Source organism: Chamaea fasciata, unplaced genomic scaffold (genome assembly GCF_029207755.1).
Source record: "Chamaea fasciata isolate MVZ Bird 193981 ecotype frontalis unplaced genomic scaffold, bChaFas1.0.hap1 SCAF_3, whole genome shotgun sequence".
Lineage (NCBI taxonomy): Eukaryota > Metazoa > Chordata > Aves > Passeriformes > Sylviidae > Chamaea > Chamaea fasciata.
In genome coordinates this window covers 93,201,930-93,207,173 of record NW_027094088.1, presented here as the reverse complement: position 1 = coordinate 93,207,173, position 5,244 = coordinate 93,201,930, and the positions used below count along the sequence as shown (strand labels likewise).

The 5,244-nt window shown below is 38.8% G+C and overlaps 1 long non-coding RNA gene across 1 annotated transcript; it reads left to right on the top strand.

The window, feature by feature from the left end:
* The first annotated feature begins 840 nt into the window (after window positions 1-840).
* LOC136287834 (uncharacterized) lies at window positions 841-2,453 on the top strand. The gene is made up of 2 exons (XR_010720369.1): window positions 841-1,291; window positions 1,519-2,453. It is a non-coding gene; the product is annotated as an uncharacterized lncRNA (long non-coding RNA).
* Window positions 2,454-5,244: the final 2,791 nt, after the last annotated feature.

Genomic DNA, 5,244 nt, shown 5'->3' with positions numbered 1-5,244 from the left:
GTTTTGACTAGAGGACAGACAAAAACTTTTTTTCAGGCAGACTCCACTGGGCTCTGTGTTAGCAAGAAAACAGAATTCCCTGCGTGGTGCTTTAGTCGCAGACCCTGATCAAGAGCCTCTGGCAAACAAGCTGCTCCCCAGATTCAAACATGACACAAAGAACAGGGTATAAAAGAGCAGCACACTGTGGAGAAGGCCATGGCAGTACTTCTTTTGGGTGCTTTTAAAGCTCGTCACTAAGCATTCAGCACCTATTAGGCCCAATCAATCTTGTTCTGAAATCTTGTACAATCACTTCTTGAAAATATCAGGAAATGTCTTTGTTAGGAAAGTGTCTGTTCCTGAAATAAGAATGGTGTGAACTAGCTCATTTATAGTCAAGAAAAGCTCCACCTATATAGCTTTTTGTTTCTGAAAATTTTTCAGAAGTCTCATTTTTGTGCCATACTGTGGGGGAGGGACCATCTTTCAGTTTTTTTCAAGGGTGTAAGCAGTCCAGTGTTTTCAGGGTATTTTTTTCAGTGTTTTCAAGGGTGTAATCAGTTCCCAGTAACAGTGGCTGCACTGTGACCAAAAGAAAAGAGGGATGGGGTCATAATATAATGCTTCTAGTCTGTTAAAAGGGCAGCACCAAGACTTCTGTCCTGGGGTGACTTTTTGATGCTTATATCCTAAATTGCATGTTCTGTTTATGTTGTATGTTAAGTTCTGTACCTTTAAGACTAAGTAACCCCTGTTAAGTAAAAGCTGTGTTGATTAACCAATACAGCCTTGCCCCTGATGAGTAACAGCTATATCCAACAAGGATGAGTGAGATAAAAGAGGGGGTTAGCTGCTAAGAGGAGGATTATTATGGAGGAGCATGAAGCAGATATTCATGGAGCAGGATCCTGGAGAGAGAGAATTACTGCTGTGAGACTAGTTCTGAGAGCTAAGGGGGGGAAAAAAGACAGGTGGAGTTTGTTTTGAAAGTAGTGTTTGCGTCTCTGTGTTCCTGCTCCTGGACCGTGCTTGTGCTCGCCTGAGGCACGAACAAGCAGCAGCATGGAGACCTACTTGGCTCTTAGTTAGTTATAGCTAGCTGAGGCAGAGAAGCTCTCTGGACTGGCTTTTTTTCCTTGGGACTTTTTAAACCTGCTCTGGACTGAAAAACCCAGAGGAACACCGGGAGCTCCCACCTGTGGCCTACTGGGGCCTGGACCTCTGGAGGGACTGATGAGAGACTGAGAGAGTGGAGCTACCCACAGCAAGGACTTTCTGAATTTGCCATCTCACTTCAGAACAGCAAAAGGTTTTATTATTTCATATAATTCATTCTTTATGCTTATGGCCACTTTCTTTGTTTAATAAATTTTTTTTTCACTTTTCTTCAAGGAAGTTCTTTTCCTAGGCTGGTTGGGGGGAGGGGCCTTTTGGGTTTGCCTTCCAGAGGGACCCCATTCAGGGGTTCTCTCACTAATGTGTCCTAAACCAGGAAAACTGCTCTAATGTGTTTCAACATACTTATCTTTCCTGCAGGACAGACAAACAGCCAAAACATGGCTGCTTAAATTGGCAATGGAATAAAGAAACAAAGGTTTATCTTCCTTTGATACCTGGGTATCTGCCTCCAGAATGAAAAAGCGCTTGTTTTTCCAGAACTGTGATCTGTGTACAGTCAAGACATAGCTGTGTGTGCAACCAGTTCCTGGAGTGAGGTGAACTCTCAGGTCTCCTAGTGTAATCATACCCAGAACATATTATTGTCTATACCCGTTCTCTTTCTGTTTTCTATTGTCAATGCCTTTTATTTGCTAGGACCCTTGGGTCAGTTGAGGCCAGCTGTCCTCCCTGTGATCTCTCTCAACTTCTTGTGCACTTCCAGCCTCTGCACAGTCGGGGTGGTGTGAGGAGCAGAAAAGGCCAGAAAAGACTCTGTGTAATGCTCAGCAATAACAAAACCATCCCTGCTATGTTTGGCACAAATCCAAAACGTAGCCTCCTCCCTACTAGACACTATGAAGAAAATAATCTCAACTGAAACCAGCATAGGATGGAGTGTGGGAGAAACAATATAGCATCAACAAGATATATTCTTGAAATAATGAGGAGGAGCAATATATCCTACACAGACATTAACAGAGAATACATATGCTTTTTCATTATTGGCAGGTAGCAACACATGAAAATCCTCAGATAGGAGCAATAGTATGAACTTTTGATTTGAATGTTTGGATTTAGTTTCACTGAGGAAACATTGATCTTTTTAGCAAAAAATATGCCAGAGTGAAGAATTTTTCAACCTATTTGCACTATCAGCTGTTTACACATTCCAGGATGGGCATTCTCATCTATGAATGCTATGTAATTTTAAAATTGTATTTTCTGAGAGGACAACATCATCTCATCTGTGTTTCAAGGACATGTGAATTGTAGGTAATGTGTTGGCACTTACTGCTTCTAAAGTACTGCATTATGCCTTTGCAAACCTGACACCCTGATAATCCATCTAGAAAAGGGGGCCATATAGAGTGCTGTATATACCAAATACATGTCTGACTTTCAGTAGAATCCAGAGCATGTGGTAAAATGGGAAGACAAGAATGTTCCCTGGACTTTATCATATAGAGGAGCAAAGTCATAATGAACCCTTGAACATGAGAAACCAGAAGTATTCCTAGATGTATTCATATAGATGTTGCTATGTTTTTAATCTCATTCCAGCTGGTTTATACCTCCTAAATGGCATCTTAGTACTTTATGTCTACAGGTGACTTCATAAATCTTTCCACATATTGGCAATCTTCATGTAAGATGCTTATTTTAATCCAACCACTGTTGACTTTTTTTTTAGAACTGTGATAAGAAGAACGACACCCTCAACCTGTGTAAAGCTTTTTAGTCAGGGTGAGTCAAAGCAGTCTCTTTGTTATCAAGTGTGGATATATGACAGGCCATAGCTGAATGAGGAAAAAAAAAATCAATGGCCATTGGATAATCAGGAAGATTACATAACTAGTATTTAGAACAGAGGAAAAAGGCAGTATACAAGGACAACCTCAATGGCAAGAATTTGAAGACTAAAACAAGGGGGTGAATGCAGTATTGACTAGGATGAGATTCTGAGAGTGAATGGAATTAAGCATTATAAACAGTGGAGACAAATCCCAGCAATAGAAATGTCTCAGTCTGAGATCTTGAGCTGGGGAAGAGAGGTATCACAGAGAATTACAGCTGCAGTCCCTGGACAATCTACAGTTTGGCTTTAAGATGTGATTTAGGATTGTATTATTCTTCCTATGTGGCTGAAATAAGAAAGTCATGTTTCTGTTGTAGGTGGAATTAATTGGGAGAGATCTTGAACAATACAGTTGCCAAATTAAAAGTCATTTGATGAATTAGAAAGTATAATTTCAAAGCATATTTGTTGACTCACCTTATTCAAAGAAACTCTCTCTGTACCAGAGAAATCAGGAACTCTTAATTTCAGTGAAAAGGTAGACTGGACAACTTACTCAGCTCAGTCTAAAGGCCCATTCTTGGGCTCCAGCTATTAGAGGCATATGTATGCCTCTCTTAGGAGGGGGACTCTCTACTGGGTTGTACATTTTCTTCCTGTACTGGTGGACCTTGACACATTCCAAGTTATAAATTTAAGCAAATATGAATAAATTACCTAGAGCTGTTTAAACATTCTTTGATAATACACCTTATTTTGGCTGAAATGGAGCAGGGAATGGTGGTACAAGAGAATTGCATGGCAGAATTGATAGCAACTTGGTAGCATATAGAAGACGAGCAGGGCAGCTGCCTGAGAAAATCTATGATGGGGCACCAAACCCCTTTTTCTGTGAGTTCTGTTAAAGAAAGAGATTTCTCCTCTGGCAGAAAATAATTGAACAGGATCTGATTAGAGAATGAGTATTTTCCAAAAGAGCTGCAGTTTACAGGCCATGAGTTTGCTTGCAAGTTTTTGTGTATTGGAGGCTGCAAATACCAGAGAAGTTATGTGAACAGCTAAAAAAGTGGTTATGAACTGAGAGTGAACAGAAGATCTCAGCTCTCGTGTTGGAAGCCCTGTGAAGTCATGCTTGATAATTTAAACCCCCCCAAATTTGTTAATGGTTTCTTTAGACTTCAGGCAAACAAATCACATTTGTCTTCTGTCGCTTCTTTAAACAGTCACAACCAGGCTTGTTCCTGACTCTTGACTGTTATAGTAGACTTGTGGCTGTTGCAAGCCATGCACCATGAGAGAAAGTGCAGCAAGTCACTAGATGTCATTATACACTTTTAATATTCAGATTTTGAGAAAATGTATGCTTTTCATGCTGTCTTTACTCCTCCGATTAAGAAAAGGAATGAGGCTGTGCCCTATTAATTTATTGGTTTTTCTTTTCTTTCTCTATTTGCTTTCATAAGCCTTAGAAAATGTTCACTATGGAATTCCACTTCACTAGAGTTTTGACTTTAAGAAGAATTTTTCATTATGGGGTGAGAGTATAAAAAGCAGAGATTAGAAGAAAGTACATCATCCTTTCTTTAGATATCACTTTATTGAAGAAAATTTGAACAGCTGGTGTATTTGAATAGAAAATATTACATTTCTTATAAAAAAAATTACCCCAGGCAAACACAGTACTGTTTGATAATCACCATTTTGATTAGCATTACAGAAAAAATATTTTAATGTAGAGTTTAAATGCAGTAGATTCATTTAGTAAAATTAAAAAAATGTCTGCATTAATTTAAAATATTAAGAGGAGATTAAGAAGTTTATACTTTCTCTTTTATTTTAGCAGAAAATGGTCCATTTAGACTTTTATTTCTCTGAAGTCATATTTCAGGCAGATGATTAGGTGTAGGATTTTTGGCATTTAACCTGTGATAAGTACAGTAAAACCAACAGTCTTTGATTATTAAACCACTGCCAGGCAAGGTTTCATGTGAATAAAGTGAAATAAGACACAAAAACATACAAAAGAGAGACCTGATTTTGGCTGAGGACAGGCAGAAAATGTTCAGAAGTTATACTTGGCCCTGATTCTCTTTGTTTAGAACTGCATAGCTGATCAAAAGCACTGTGGTAATACAAATAACAGCTAAAAGTGATAAAAAAGAAAGAATAATAAGCTCATAATAATGAATATAAAGACAGACGTGCTGGGTCAATCCAAAATGCTTTCAACCCAGTATTCTTTCTTCCACAGTTGCCCAAAACAGGTGCCTAGAAAAGGATGTAAGGACAGGAATTTGCACTGTGAT